The following is a 14,825-nucleotide window of genomic DNA, read 5'->3' as shown; positions in this document are numbered from 1 at the left end:
GAGACAGGATTTAGGCAGGCAAATCTGAGAATACAGCCGCAAACTTGCTAAGTTCACAGAGTAGCAAAAGAACCCCAGCAAGTTAAACGACTGACTCCAGTCTTACTGCTAGGTCTGGATTGGCAGAGTGTAGTACCAAATCCCCAGGCCTATTTGCAGTAAGCAACAACAAATACAAAGCTACACAGTACTGGCTAACTTTCAGGAACTGACTAACCAACAAAGATTCAGCAGCATCTGCTTAACCTGAGAAGAGGCCTTATATAGCAGGTGCTGTCCATGTCCCACTCAGACCTCACAGACTGTGAGCACAAAAACCAGCACCGGATCCCCTGCCGTGCACAGAGCCTGTAACCACTGCACAGCAAAAGACCCGAACCGGAATATCAGCTGCGCTCAGGTTACTCTGCTAGCACTTGTCTCCCGGTTGCCTTGACGACGTGGCAGCACAGGGCAGGAGACCCTAACACAGTCTTACGAACCGTGGACGTTCGAGACACATAAACGCGTAAAGAGCGTACCACATCCAGAGATTCAGAATGTCCTGATAACACAGGAACTACTATTGGTTGGCTGATGTGAAAAGATGACACTACCTTTGGTAAGAAAGCGGAATTCGTCCGAAGTTCCGCTCTGTCATCATGAAACACCAAATATGGCGGCTTGCATGACAAGGCACCCAAATCTGAAACCCGCCTTGCCGAAGCCAAGGCTAGAAGAATAATTGTTTTCCAAGTGAGAATTTAATATCCACTTGTTGTAAGGGTTCAAAATGAAAAGACTGTAAGAAATCTAAAACCAGATTCAAGTCCCATGGCGCTGTAGGTGGAATGAATGGAGGCTGTACTCTGAGGACACCCTGCATAAAGGTGTGTACTGATGGCAAAAGAGCCAATCGTCTTTGAAAGTAAATTGACAAAGCAGATATCTGCACTTTTAGTGTGGATAGACGTAGACCTCCATCTAACCCCATCTGTAGAAATAACAAAAGACGGGATAACTTGAAAGAAGATGTCGGAAATTTGCGAGCTTCACACCAACCTATATAGGCACGCCAAATTCTGTAATAATGAGCTGCCGTAACCGGCTTTCTAGCTCGTAACATGGTTGGAATGACTGATTCTGGAATGCCCTCTCTTCTTAAGAGGGCGGTCTTAACAGCCACCCCGTCAAACACAGCCGTGCTAAATCGGGGTAAAGAAACGGACCCTGTTGTAACAGGTCCGGACGTAGTGGGAGCGGCCAAGGATCGTCTGCGAGTAATCCGCGAAGATCCGAGAACCAAGCTCTCCGTGGCCAATGAGGCGCCACTAGTATGACTGTGACGAACTCTCTTTTGATCCGTTTTAGCAATAGCGGGAGCAGCGGAAACGGTGGAAACAGATACACTAGACTGTATGGCCACCGGACTGTGAGAGCATCCTCCGCCACTGCCTCTGGATCTCTCGTTCTGGATACATACTGGGGCATTTGATGATTGTGGCGAGATGCCATCAAGTCCACCTGCGGGTAACCCCCCTCCCTCTGGACCAGCATGAGAAATACTTCTGGATTTAATGCCCATTCTCCTGGATGAAAATCCCGACGACTGAGATAATCCGCCTCCCAGTTGTCCACTCCCGGAATGAACACTGCCGACAATATGAACTGGTGGTATTCTGCCCAATTGAGGATTCGAGCTACTTCCCACATTGCCATGCGGCTTCTCGTTCCGCCTTTTTTGTTGATGTATGCGACCGCCGTCGCATTGTCTGATTGCACCTGAACCGCCTGCGCCTGCAGGATGTGCACTGCCTGTCGCAATGCATTGTAAATTGCCCGGAGTTCCAGGACATTTATGGACAGCAATCTTTCGTGATCCGCCCAGAGACCCTGGAGCTGAAGATTCTGAACTACAGCTCCCCAACCTCTGAGACTTGCGTCTGCCGTGAGAATTATCCAATGCCAGGTGCCGCACTGTTTCCCTGCGGTTAGATTCTGTACCCTGAGCCACCAGAGTAGAGACACTCTGGTCCTTGGAGACAACCTTACCCTGTGGTGAATCTGTAAGTGTGAGCCCGACCACTGTGCGAGCACATCCAGTTGAAAAGGACGTGAGTGAAATCTCCCGAACTGAAGTGCTTCGAAAGCCGCCACCATTGTGCCTAAGAGGCGAATGCACAAATGAACCGAGACTGTGCGTGGCTTGAGCACTAATTGTACCAGATGACGAATGACCCGTACTTTCTGTTCGGGTAGGTAAATCCTTTGGTCTACCGTATCGAGAATCATACCTAAGAATTGAAGTCGTTGGGACGGAACTAGATGTGACTTCTTGAAGTTGACAATCCAACCGTGGTGAACCAGAACATTGTATGTCAGCAATGCCTGTTGAAGGAGTATTTGTTGAGACGGAGCTTTGATGAGCAGATCGTCCAAGTATGGAACTATTATCACTCCTAGAGATCTGAGATGAGCTATCAACACAGACATCACCTTGTTGAATACCCGAGGTGCTGACGAGAGGCCAAACGGTAGAGCCTGAAACTGATAATGGTTCTGTCGTATTGCAAACCGCAAAAACCTTTGATGAGGAGGCCAAATCGGAATGTGTAAGTACGCATCCTTGTGATCCAGCGCAATCATAAACTCCTGTTGCTCTAGACCTGCAATTACTGATCGTAGAGATTCCATCTTGAATCTGTATTAAGTGACGTACTGGTTGAGGCCCTTTAAGTTCAATATTGGCCTGACCGAGCCATCCGGCTTCGGTACTACAAACAGACTGGAATAATAACCCTGACCCTGTTGGTGCACAGGGACCGGAACCAAAACTGCTGCGTCCAGCAAAGACTGAATGGCAGTCTGCAGAATCGCCCTCTTGTCGTCCGACCGAGGCAGTCCTGTCCTGAAAAACCGCATTGGCGGGAGACAGTCGAACTCTATTTTGTAACCTGTTAAAACTAGATTGCGGATCCACCCATCTGTGGACGTCTGAAGCCACGCCAACTGGAATGACTGAAGACGTGCTCCTACAATAGGAGATCCGAGATGGGCTGGGAGCCCGTCATGCCACTGGCTTACCGGTGACTTTAGTATCCTGACGAGTGGTATTGGCTCATTGGAAACTACGTCCCCGACCTCGTCTACCTGGTGTGGCCGTTCCCCTGCCACGCCCGCGAAAGGACTGAGGTGTAAAAGATTTGAACGCCGGTCCAGAATATCTTTTTCTAGGCACTGTTGGAGGAAATGGTAAGAAAACCGACATTCCTCCCGTGGCCTCAGAAATCCATTTGTCCAATTCAGGACCGAATAACCTCTCGCCCTCATAAGGTAATGCTTCTATTCCTTTTTTGACCTCTGCCTCAGCTCGCCAAGAGCGTAGCCAGAGCGCACGTCGTGCTGTGACTAGAGACGAAGAAAGGCGAGAAGTAAGCTGACAGACGTCAGTAGAAGCTGTACATAAACAGTCAGCCGCTTCCCAGATTTGATCAGCGAGAAGTATAAGATGATCATCAGTTAAGGCAGATCTGAGTTCTGTTATCCATACCATTAGTGCTTTAGTTACCCAAATGCCACTCAACCCAGGTCTAAGCAGCACTCCTGCCGCTGTATACATGGACTTCAGCATAACCTCTATTTTACGGTCCGAAGGGTCCTTGAGTGTAGTTGCAGCTGGTACTGGTATGGTTAATTTCTTTGTAAGTTTAGACACAGATGAATCCACCAACGGCGGATTCTCCCATGTAGCTGTCATAGACTCTGGAAACGGATAGCTAGACCTAACTCTGTGAGGTACAGAAAACCGTTTATCCGGATTCTTCCTTGTTTCTAGTAACATTTTATTAAGAGATTCTGACACAGGAAAACAAACTGGAGTTCTTTGTCGTTTAGTAAAAACGACCTCATCATTTGTCAGAGGCTCCTCAGTTTCTGTAAAATTCAGAGACTGACGCACTGCTCTGATGAGATTATCAATACCTGGCCTGTCAAAATCGTCACCCTCTGACTGCTGGTCTACTTCGCCCTCCTCACCCATATCTTGTAAAGTGAGGTCTGGCGAAGAATCATCAGACATTAACATAGCAGCCGGTAGCTTATAGGAAAAATGAAACTTATCCCCTTTAGTCAAAGAAGATCTGGACCTTTGGTAAGGCTGAGACCCCTGAGGAAGTTCTAGCGGTCTCACCCTAGATTCAGATCTTGCCGCCTCTCGCTCCTGCCGAGATGCGGCCAACTCTGATTGCAATCCAGCTAAAACATCTGCTAATATAGCCCATGGCGGGTCCGGGGTTGAAATGGGATTTGAAACCGGAGCAGGAATTGTATTTGCTTCAGAATTTACAACACATACTTTACATGTGGTAAATCCATCAGGTAATACACCCTTACAGACATTGCAGTTGCCAAAAAAAAACAAAAAAACAATACAAATACAAAGACAAAGAACCTGTGCGACTCAGTAAATAGCACTAAGGTGTCTCTATATCTCTGGCCAAATGTGCCAGTAATATGTCTGATCCCAAAATCCCCCTAACACCCCAGCACCTTCAATGGTGGAGAGATGTATACAGGAAATTCTGAAAAGAAACAGGAAAAACAGGAAGCGTGGTTTATATATGTCCCCATGCTCACAGAATATCACAAAGTGCAAACATTAATCTATGTAGCAGATTATACTTAAATGCATATATGCCATTCCTGTTGCTTATCTATACAGCGCTGCTGGCTCTGTGTTAGGTCATACATACTTTCAAAGAAGTGTGCCTCCCCCTCTCCCCCGTGCTCCGTGTACCGCTACTCTGTACACGGAGACCGGCCTTGTGCGCCCTCCGGAAGTGCATCGGAGCAGACGATATGCCGCGTGGAGCGGCTTCCAAAGACCAGCGTGGCTCAGCGCAGCGGAAGAGACATTAACACAGCGGCGCTGGAAGCGGCGGCGGGCGGCTGCGGGCAGCGACGCGGCACAAATACACACACAGTAATCCCACACAGCGGGGCGGCAGCATGAGCTGACCGCCCCAAACAACATACCTGGACCCTGTGGTGAGGGCAATGATGGGGCTTCTCTGTAAGCACTGTCAGCCTTTTACTGCAGGTGACCTGCAGTAAAAGGGAAGTGAGGGAGCTCTTTTTAGAGAGGTCCGACACCCACAGCTGCAACAGCAGCTTTCACTATCCCAAACCCTCGCCTTCTTGGAAGGGGGAAAGGGATGTTTTCAAAAAATAATCAAAGAAAAAATCAATAATTGTGGATCCACTTCCACAAGCCTAGTTGCTCTGTGAGCACCAAAAAAACACTGAGGTACTCTGGGATATGGAGGGGAGATATAGTCAAAGTTTAACTGTTCAGTGCCTAGTTCCAGTGGAACCGTCCATATCCCAAGAGTACTCCAGTGACCCCTACTGGATGAAAAAGAAATAAATATTATTACTATACAAAAATAGACAAGAGTAAGGATTTACCACTCCATTGGCAATATATGTGTCCAGGAACAGTAGAAATTGTTGACAGTAAACAGAAGACAAGTAAGTAAAACACTGATCAACTTGCAGTACTAAAAGTGCAAAGGTCCACAACCTCTTATTTGGTGGTGGATTCAGGGCTTTTCCAATTTCGTGCAATTTGATATCTTGCTGCACTGGCGATATGAAGGATTATAATGGCAGTGTGTTTGAGGTGGTGTGAGACTGGGAGGCAGAGTAGTAGGTGTGTTGGATCAAGGAATAGTGAGCGCCCTGTGATAATAGAAATAAGAGACACTACCATAGACCAACATAGGATGATTTAGGGACAGGACCACTAGGAATGAAAGAAGTGGATAAATTTACTAAGATGGGAGTTCTATTTAAGATGGGATGTTGGCCATAGCAACCAATCAGATTCTATGTCTCATTTATCTAGCACTTTCTAGAAGATAATACCTGTAATCTGATTGGTTGCTATGGGCAACATCCCATCTTAAATAGAACTCCCATCTTAGTAAATTTACCCCAAGGTGCCTGATTGGCCACAACACCTCCAGCAGAGAGCTTGGACATATGGGTATATTCTGCTCAGGAAAACCATATATGATCTAGTTAGAACCTTGTAAGAATTCTCTTATATGGCAAGTGTTGGAACGTATCACATCCATCTGAACCCAGCTTGCGGGCAATGTTCCTTTCCCAGGCTTGTTCATGGATGAACAAAGTAAGGGAGCTGGGGATAGAACAGTACAATAAAGCTGTGAGATGGAGCCTAGTGGTAGCAGGTGGCACAAATATTAGCATTCTATAAGGGTTGGGACTTAGGATGGGAGTTGTCAAGAAGAGAGAACAAGCAAAATGGCAGATTTGGAGGAATTGGTAGAAACTGGTGGAGGGAAGTCCATGTCTGTCTTGTATCTCCTGAAACATACATAAAGCGAATTTACCAACTATGTAGTGAGCCCTGGTAATACCCCTGGAAGACCATATAGCAGCCATTGCAGAGTGTTTTCCGGGTTGAAATGCGGGGTGGTTCCATATAATGTCATTCTTTTACCCTATAAAGTAGATACACTAAGTGGATAAGACACAAAGCTGAGCTTCAATGCATCATTTTATATGACTTGAAAACACCAGAGTATAGCTTATACTTACTATACATATTTCCTGGCGCTGTGATAGAGGATAACATATAGCATAACTCATGAAACAATATATACTGCCTAAAAATTATTCTGTAAAAATATTCAATTGAAGTTCTAAAGAGATATTACAAAGCCATTCCAAAATAACAAGGTGTTCAATATAAAAAAAAAAAAAAAAGTAAGCAGTGATTGCTCTGCATTTATCCATCCTTGATCATTTTCAGAAGCAGCTTACCTGCAGCAGGATTATCTCTCATCCGCCCTCATTTTTAAAGCTTAGTCTTTTTTTTTCTTTTAGTGTTTTTTAAATTAAGCCCTAAATTTTTCCAGTGTGAATTTTGGCAGAATAAGACTCAGCTAATAAAACTTTAAAGGTAGGTCAGTCTAGAGCAGGATGCTTTTAGTTTTCAATTTCCCCAGTGGATTAACGAGTCTTTAGAGCCTACAATATTTCATTGGGGTGAAAAAAAAATAAAACAAGGAAGCATGTATTTGTGTTTCCATAGATACGGAAGATTCTGCAAGATCAAGTAGTCTGTATTTTTCTGTAAATATTTATGTTGTCTGTACAATTTTTTATGATTGTATTTCTAAATGCCTTAGCTATCTGTACAGGCTGACACAGGCTTTCCAAATATATGTGTGCTACAGCTGCACTGCATTTCTTCCTTGTGGTCCTCATATTTTGCTTTTTCTCTGTATAAAAGATTAAACGAAAACTGCATGTTGCTTCATGTCAAAAGTTGCTTCCCATTCATTATCATACAAAGTAAACTTAAAATCTTCAGATTTTCACATCTAGTTAATAGAAAACGTGTGTTTTTCAGAGACACAAAAAGCAAGCAATAGAGGCCATTTTCTGTGCGGTAGATGAGAATGTTACATAGAGTGCAACATCAAACATTTTAAATTCTGTTGTTGTATAGGAAAAAGTTTGTATGAAAAGATGACATGGCCAAGTCACCAACTGGAAAGTCTAATGTTGTGATCCACTAGGCTGCTGCTCCCTATACTCTTCTCCTTTAGGCACCTCCTGTGAGTGTTATGCATACTTACCTACTCTTTCAGATTGTCTGGGAGACTCCTGATTTGCCAGGGAATCACCTGATCCCCAGAAGAGTAGACAGGGCTCCTTTATCCCGCCCACTTCCTAAGAAATGGGCAGTGCTGGGAGCATAATTCTACAAATCATGGGCCTGTTAGGAGGGATCAGGGCCAATATAATGCATTCCTATGAGAAGAACTTCCTGCCTGAATAGGAAATAGAAAGCTGCCAATTTTTAGCTTCTTAGCAAACATAAGCAAGTGGTCCAGCTATGTATCACACAGATAAATGGGCTTTAAAAATCTGTCCAGTCGTGGTTGTTACTGTAGGTAGGTTTACATGTCATGTTAATGAGCTATAAGTAATCACATTCCACCGAGAGTTGAACTTTCCCTTATATCTCCTATTACTAATATCACAATTAAATTAGTCTCCCAAACCCACTGCCTTGGTGTCACACTTGACTCCACCCACAGCCACTGGTATATCTATAATGGGTTCAGGGTCTGCAGTGTGCGACCACTGAGTCCAGGGAGTCCACATCTCACACCCTGCACCCATATAATTATATTTACTTTTCCACTGGCTCCAGAATACTGCATCAGCAGGTGCTACAGAGCAGCAGAAATCTCCAGGAAAATGGCGTAGTAACTATTTTGCCAGTGATTTGCGCATATACATTAAAGAAGTCTCTGGTGTCACGGTGTTGGCGCCATATTCCCAGTGATCTCTGCATGCACAGTAGACTGAAGTCAGTGCACTGCCAGAGAGCAGGGGTGCCACACAGAGCCTGCACAAGGGCCCTCTCCTCTCTTAAACCGCCCCTTCCAACAGCTGTATACTTTACACCCGGTCTCTCTACCCACCCTGTCAGGATTCAGGTAAAAACTTTCACTTTGTCAGCAGTTGATCCAGTAAAACACTGCAGTGATTGTTTTATATAAACATTTGGTCTGGTTGAAAAAAAAATCTGGTAATTTATGGGAGCAAATGACAATCAGCCATTTGTTCCTAAATGCCAGAAACAGATGAAAATTATTGTTTAGACAAGTTGGTTAAATCTGTCTGATCGACCGTTTCCGTCCATTTTCTGGCATTATATTGGCTGAATGTTATTTGCTCCCATGTATTACCAGATTTTCATTACAAACAGCTAACTAGTTGGATAGTTCGACAGATAACCTATGAATGTGTGGCCAGCTTTACTCTACTCAGATTACATTGGTCCATCCCTTCCCTCCACCATCTAGCCTCTCCAGGATGCAAACAAATGTATGGATCAAAGCAAATCTTTGTGGATTCATATCATATGCATGCAAGACTGGCCCAATGGGGTTCAGGGGAAACCTCAGTTGGGCCCCACTGCCTGAGGGCCCACCCCATCCTCTAGGGATCATGTTCAAGACTGTGCATTGGCACATACATTGTACAGATGTTACATTATACTGCACAGAACTATGGTGCATTTTCAGTAGTGCATTAATCTGGTAAATTATCATGCATTATCATTATATAGCTACAAAGAGATGCAGACCATACACCTTCTTGAGGCTGGTCATACCTCTAAACATGGGCCTCTGTCATTGCATTGCCCCCGGTTGGACCTTCATGCCCCAGTGCAATACTGCTTACAGGGAGATAATGGGATAGCAAATAATAAATGATAAATACTAAATATATAAACTTCTAAACATGTCTCCCTTACCTTGAATAGGAAATTAGTATACAATTGCTTTTCACTGTACTACATTTTGCTGCACAGTAAAAAGTATATGTAATCAGGGGTTAAAGTGGGGGGAACGGGGTGGAACTGAGTTCCACTACTTGTAATGGTAGGTGGAACTAGTTTCACGTCCTCCATGGCCCAGTAATTCCAACACAAAAATCCACCCCACTATGTCAATAGATGATACGGGCGACGCTAGTGCTTCCTCAGGTGCTGGTGGCTTCATAGTCCTCCTCCACCTATGGTCTGCCCCTCCTGGTACATGGACAGGAGGGGAGAGAGGGGGTACTATTGTGTGACCACGCCCCCTCCTTGGGAGACCAATATCTCTTTACAAAGTATGAAAGGTAGGGCACAAATTTATAGTTTGCAGGGGGGTGTTGAAAACCCTAGCACTGGCCCTGGATATGCCTAATGGGAGGGAATGGGGGTAAGTGGCCACCAACTCTCCAGGACCACTTTAAGCCCTGTATGTAATATATACCAAATGTTTATTCAAAATCACAAATTTCAAACATTTAAGATACTGAATATTCTTTCACTGATACAGTGAATTAAAGTATCTATATAATGTTTATGAACGGGCAATTCATACAATGAAAAATATTGTAGAAAGTCACAACTTATCCATAATAAAAGAAAAGGATAAAATACCCTCAGTCTAAGAAATCTAATGCATAAATAAATAAATAAATAAATAACTAGAAAGGAATTTTTTTTTATATAAGAGATTGCATGTTTTATTTTCTATATAACAGATTTGCAGTACTCTCAATTTTCCAGTTGCTATAAGGATTTGTAAACCTACTGTATCGTGTTTGATTCTACAAAGCATTTTATCATCATATGTCTCCAAGCATCACACATTATACCTGTAATTGGAAATATCAAATGGAAAACAAGTCATAGGTGACCATAAACGCTGACACAGTTCTGATCTTCAAAGTTCCTCAACACTATTTTATTAATTTCCGTACAGTGATGGAACTGTGGAGATGTGCCCCGTGTCCCAGGGCACATCGGACCGACAGGGTGCAGGGGATCTGCATCCCCTGCAGTTCCTGGCTGTGGGCAGCGCTGGGGCAGCTTGTCTGTCCCCAGCACCTGTCAGTGTGTGGCGGCGGCGGGTGTCTGGTGCAGGGATCGGATGTTTCCCTGCACCGGGCTGTCGGCGGCGGCGGGTAGTGGCGCGGCGGCACTTTAAACTTGGCGCCGTTCTGGCCGCCAATCAGAAGCGCCGCCCGCGGCTTTTGAAATCCGGCGCCGTCCGTGAGCCAATCGCGGCTCGCGGGGCGCCGGCCAATCAGAAGCGGGCGCGGCGAGCCAATCGGCGCTCGCCGCGTCACAGGCCCCGCCCCCGGCGTCTGCCGTCAGACGCCGGGCAGGAGCCGAAGAGGTCGGGCGCGCAGAGGAGCGCGAAAGGAGACGCCGGGCAGGAGCCAAAGACGGAGGGCGCGCGGAAGAGCGCTGAAGAGCTCGGGTGGCCGCGGAAGAGGCCAGAAGACTCCAGGCTTGGGGAAGGAGATGTCCAGCGGCGGCTGGACGCGGCGAAGCGACGGCGGCGCCGCTGGCCAGGACGGGCCAGCGGCAGAAGAGGCCATCCCGGATTGAGAAGCGCTGCAGTGGTGGGAAGCAATGGAGCTGTGCAGTTCCCCACTGCAGCCTTCTCCACCAAGGTAGGCCCTTGTAAGGTGCCCCCCTCCCATTCCTCCCTAGACCACCGGGTGTTCGGGCATTAGGCCCGTGGGCACGGACGGGCAAAAGGCCTGAGCGCAGATAGGAGTTTGGGGGTCATTATTTGGTTTGGTGGTTTGGGCATTAGGCCCAAGCCACCCTCTCCCAGCGCAGTAGGCGGGCACTAGGCCCGGGGGCACATTAGGCAATAGGCCTGTGGGGCATTAGAGGGCATTAGGCCCTAGTGTATTTTGGCCAATTAGGGTAACATAAGGTGACCCTGGGCACCAGGCCCAGGTCACCCAACGAGGGACGAGTTAGGCGGGCGCTAGGCCCGTGGGTGAAGTCAGGCCTCCGGCCTGTGTGCAAATAGGGGGCGCTAGGCCCAGTGAATAAGTGCCCTGAGTTGAATAAAGGTGGCACTGGGCACTAGGCCCAGGCCACCCTGAGGTGTTAGGTAGGCAGGTCCGCTTGACCTGAGCCCCTGAGAAGAGAGTACGGGAGGTGCGTGAGCTGTGCGGCCCCCACTACCGGGTGTTCTGAGTCGGGTAACTAAAGGGACAGCACCGTGGTCGTTGCTTGCACTGTGTATCGTGATGTATGCTGTTGCCGTGCGGGGTAAGGTGTAAGCTTGCTAAGTGTGTTTAGTTTTGTTGCACCACACCCACAGAGCTAGTTTGAGGGCTCTGCCGTTGTAGTTAGTATAGGGGTGTTACACTAGGTTAGAGTTAGGCCCTGCACGGCTGTTTGCTTGTTTGTTTGCCTCCTTACAGGGACCTGTAAGAGAAGAAGACGTTCGCAGTGCAGAACTGACGGTGAGTAGCATCTGTGTGCGTTTGTCCCTTGTCTGTCCCCGAGCGCCGGAATAGGGATTGCTCACGGACGTGAGAATCCCCTTCATCACACTACGCGCGAGAGTGCGAGTGTGTGAAATCTGGGTGGCTGAGGCTTTGTGCCAGTGATGACCTTTCACCCAACCGGTGAAGGTCGCCGTCACCCCTGGGGTATCCCCTTTTCCGGTGGAAGAAGGGTTGATACCCCCCTTAAGGTAACCTATTTTCTCCTCAGCTCGGTCGTCGGTCAGCTCCGAGAGGGAATCGCCGTGTCCGGATCCGACTGAAGATTGCCAGGTCCGTTGTAGGTTCCGGTACCTGAAGGTGAGAGAGAGCAGCGCCTGGTGAGTACCGAAACTACACCTGCACGGCAGCAGGCACCACCACCCGCACCGTCGCACCTCTTACAGAACCACCAACCACATTGATTATTTTTGACCACAGCTACATTTTGGGGGGAATGTAATAGGGCGTGAGAATCAGGAAGTCAGATATTATGTGACAGTTCTCCTGTTTTTTTAAAGTGACAATCATTTACATGGCAAAATCAAGTTGATTTTACCACGTAAATGATTGCTGCCTTAAAAAAACAAGTGACACACACATACAGTATTATCACATATCATAGATATATTGACAAACTAATATTTATTTGCAATGAAAGTATTGATAATCTAAATAATTTTGTCACAGATAAGAAATATCATCCACAATTTAGTTTGATACTAATTTATGGGATTTATTTAAGAGGAACCAATCAAATAAAATCTTTTAAAAAGGATAGTTGCTATCCACAGAATTTTTTCAAGGAAATTCCAGTTGGACAAGTACTAAAACCATATATGATTTGTACAGATGATGCAACATTGAATGTAACAGTGAAACGGGATGTAGGTATGTGACAATACTGACGCCGGGATCCCGCCCGCTCACAATCACAACAGTCGGCATGCCAACTAACAGGGACTAGTCCCACTCGTGAGTGTCCATGACACCCATAGAAAGGAAATAGAACCTGTGGCAAGTGATGAAATTCCCAGCACTACATATAAATTTAAATCTCGGCACATTTAAAATCTGCTCCACCTGCAGTGCACATGGTTTTGCCCATTAGTGTGCTTTTTTGGTTTGCTAACAAACCTGAATAATGTAGCGGCAGCCCTCCTACTAACCATAAGTAGGAGCCGCCACTCAGAGCCAGCATTAGGCATAGGCAAACTGGGCAAATGCCTAGGGCATTTGGAATGCCTAGGGGCACAAGCAGATCTGCTGATTAAAATGATATGCAGCATGCATATATTCTGTGTGTGACTGTGGCTGTATCTGCAAACGAAATGCTACATTGATGCAACATTGAATGTAACAGTGAAACGGGATGTAGGTATGTGACAATACTGACGCCGGGATCCCGCCCGCTCACAATCACAACAGTCGGCATGCCAACTAACAGGGACTAGTCCCACTCGTGAGTGTCCATGACAACCATAGAAAGGAAATAGAACCTGTGGCAAGTGATGAAATTCCCAGCACTACATATAAATTTAAATCTCTGCACATTTAAAATCTGCTCCACCTGCAGTGCACATGGTTTTGCCCATTAGTGTGCTTTTTTGGTTTGCTAACAAACCTGAATAATGTAGCGGCAGCCCTCCTACTAACCATAAGTAGGAGCCGCCACTCAGAGCCAGCATTAGGCATAGGCAAACTGGGCAAATGCCTAGGGCATTTGGAATGCCTAGGGGCACAAGCAGATCTGCTGATTAAAATGATATGCAGCATGCATATATTCTGTGTGTGACTGTGGCTGTATCTGCAAACGAAATGCTACATTACAATGTATTCCGGGAAATCACGTAGCATTTCGTATGCAGATACAGCCACAGTTACACATAGAATATAGGTATGCTGCATATCATTTTAATCAGCAGAAGCTGCTTGTGCATCCTAATCACATAGGATGCAAATAAGATGCATTTTTTGGCAAAAAAAAAAGGTGCCTGACGTTAGCAGAGCTGGCCTAGAGCTGCCAGCTGACTCAGCCAGGCATCTCCTGCTGCATGGTGTATTGAGGCAAGATGTATGAGGACACATCTGTATCCAAGCAGAGGCAGAGGTCACAGTGTTAGAGACCGTGTGAGTGTTGTGTACAGGTGGGTTGGTTGAGCAATAGTGTTCGGCATATGTGTAAGAGGCATTATGTGTGTCATGTGTATAAATGCATTAATAATGTGTGGCATATGTGTAAGGGGCATTATGTGTATAAGGGCATTAATAATATGCAGCATATGTGTAAGGGACATGGGAGGTCATTCCGAGTTGTTCGCTCGCTAGCAGATTTTAGCAGCATTGCACACGCTAGGCAGCCGCCCTCTGGGAGTGTATCTTAGCATAGCAGAATTGCGAACGAAAGATTAGCAGAATTGCGAATAGAAAATTCTTAGCAGTTTCTGAGTAGCTCGAGACTTACTCCTACACTGCGATCAGCTCAGCCCGTTTCGTTCCTGGTTTGACGTCACATACACGCCCTGCGTTCGGCCAGCCACTCCCCCGTTTCTCCAGACACTCCCGCGTTTTATTCTGGCACGCCTGCGTTTTTCCGCACACTCCCAGAAAACGGTCAGTTTCCGCCCAGAAACACCCACTTCCTGTCAATCACACTCCGATCACTTCAACGATGGAAATTCTTCGTTCGGATGCGAGTAAATCTACTAAGTTTTGTGCTAAAATACTTAGCGCATGCGCACTGCCTACCATGCGCATGCGCATTTTCGCCTTAATCGCTCCGTTGCGACAATTGCCCCTATTATGTGTATAAGGGCATTAATAAAGGTTGGCATAATGTGTAAGGTGCATTATGTTTATAAGGACATTAATAATATGTGTTATTTGTGTAAGGGGCATTACTGTATGGTATCATGTGTATAAAGGCATTACTTATGTGTTGCATGTGTATA

The sequence above is a fragment of the Pseudophryne corroboree genome, chromosome 3 (genome assembly GCF_028390025.1).
Source record: "Pseudophryne corroboree isolate aPseCor3 chromosome 3, aPseCor3.hap2, whole genome shotgun sequence".
Classification (NCBI taxonomy): Eukaryota; Metazoa; Chordata; class Amphibia; order Anura; family Myobatrachidae; genus Pseudophryne; species Pseudophryne corroboree.
Note: the sequence above shows the minus strand (reverse complement) of the source record.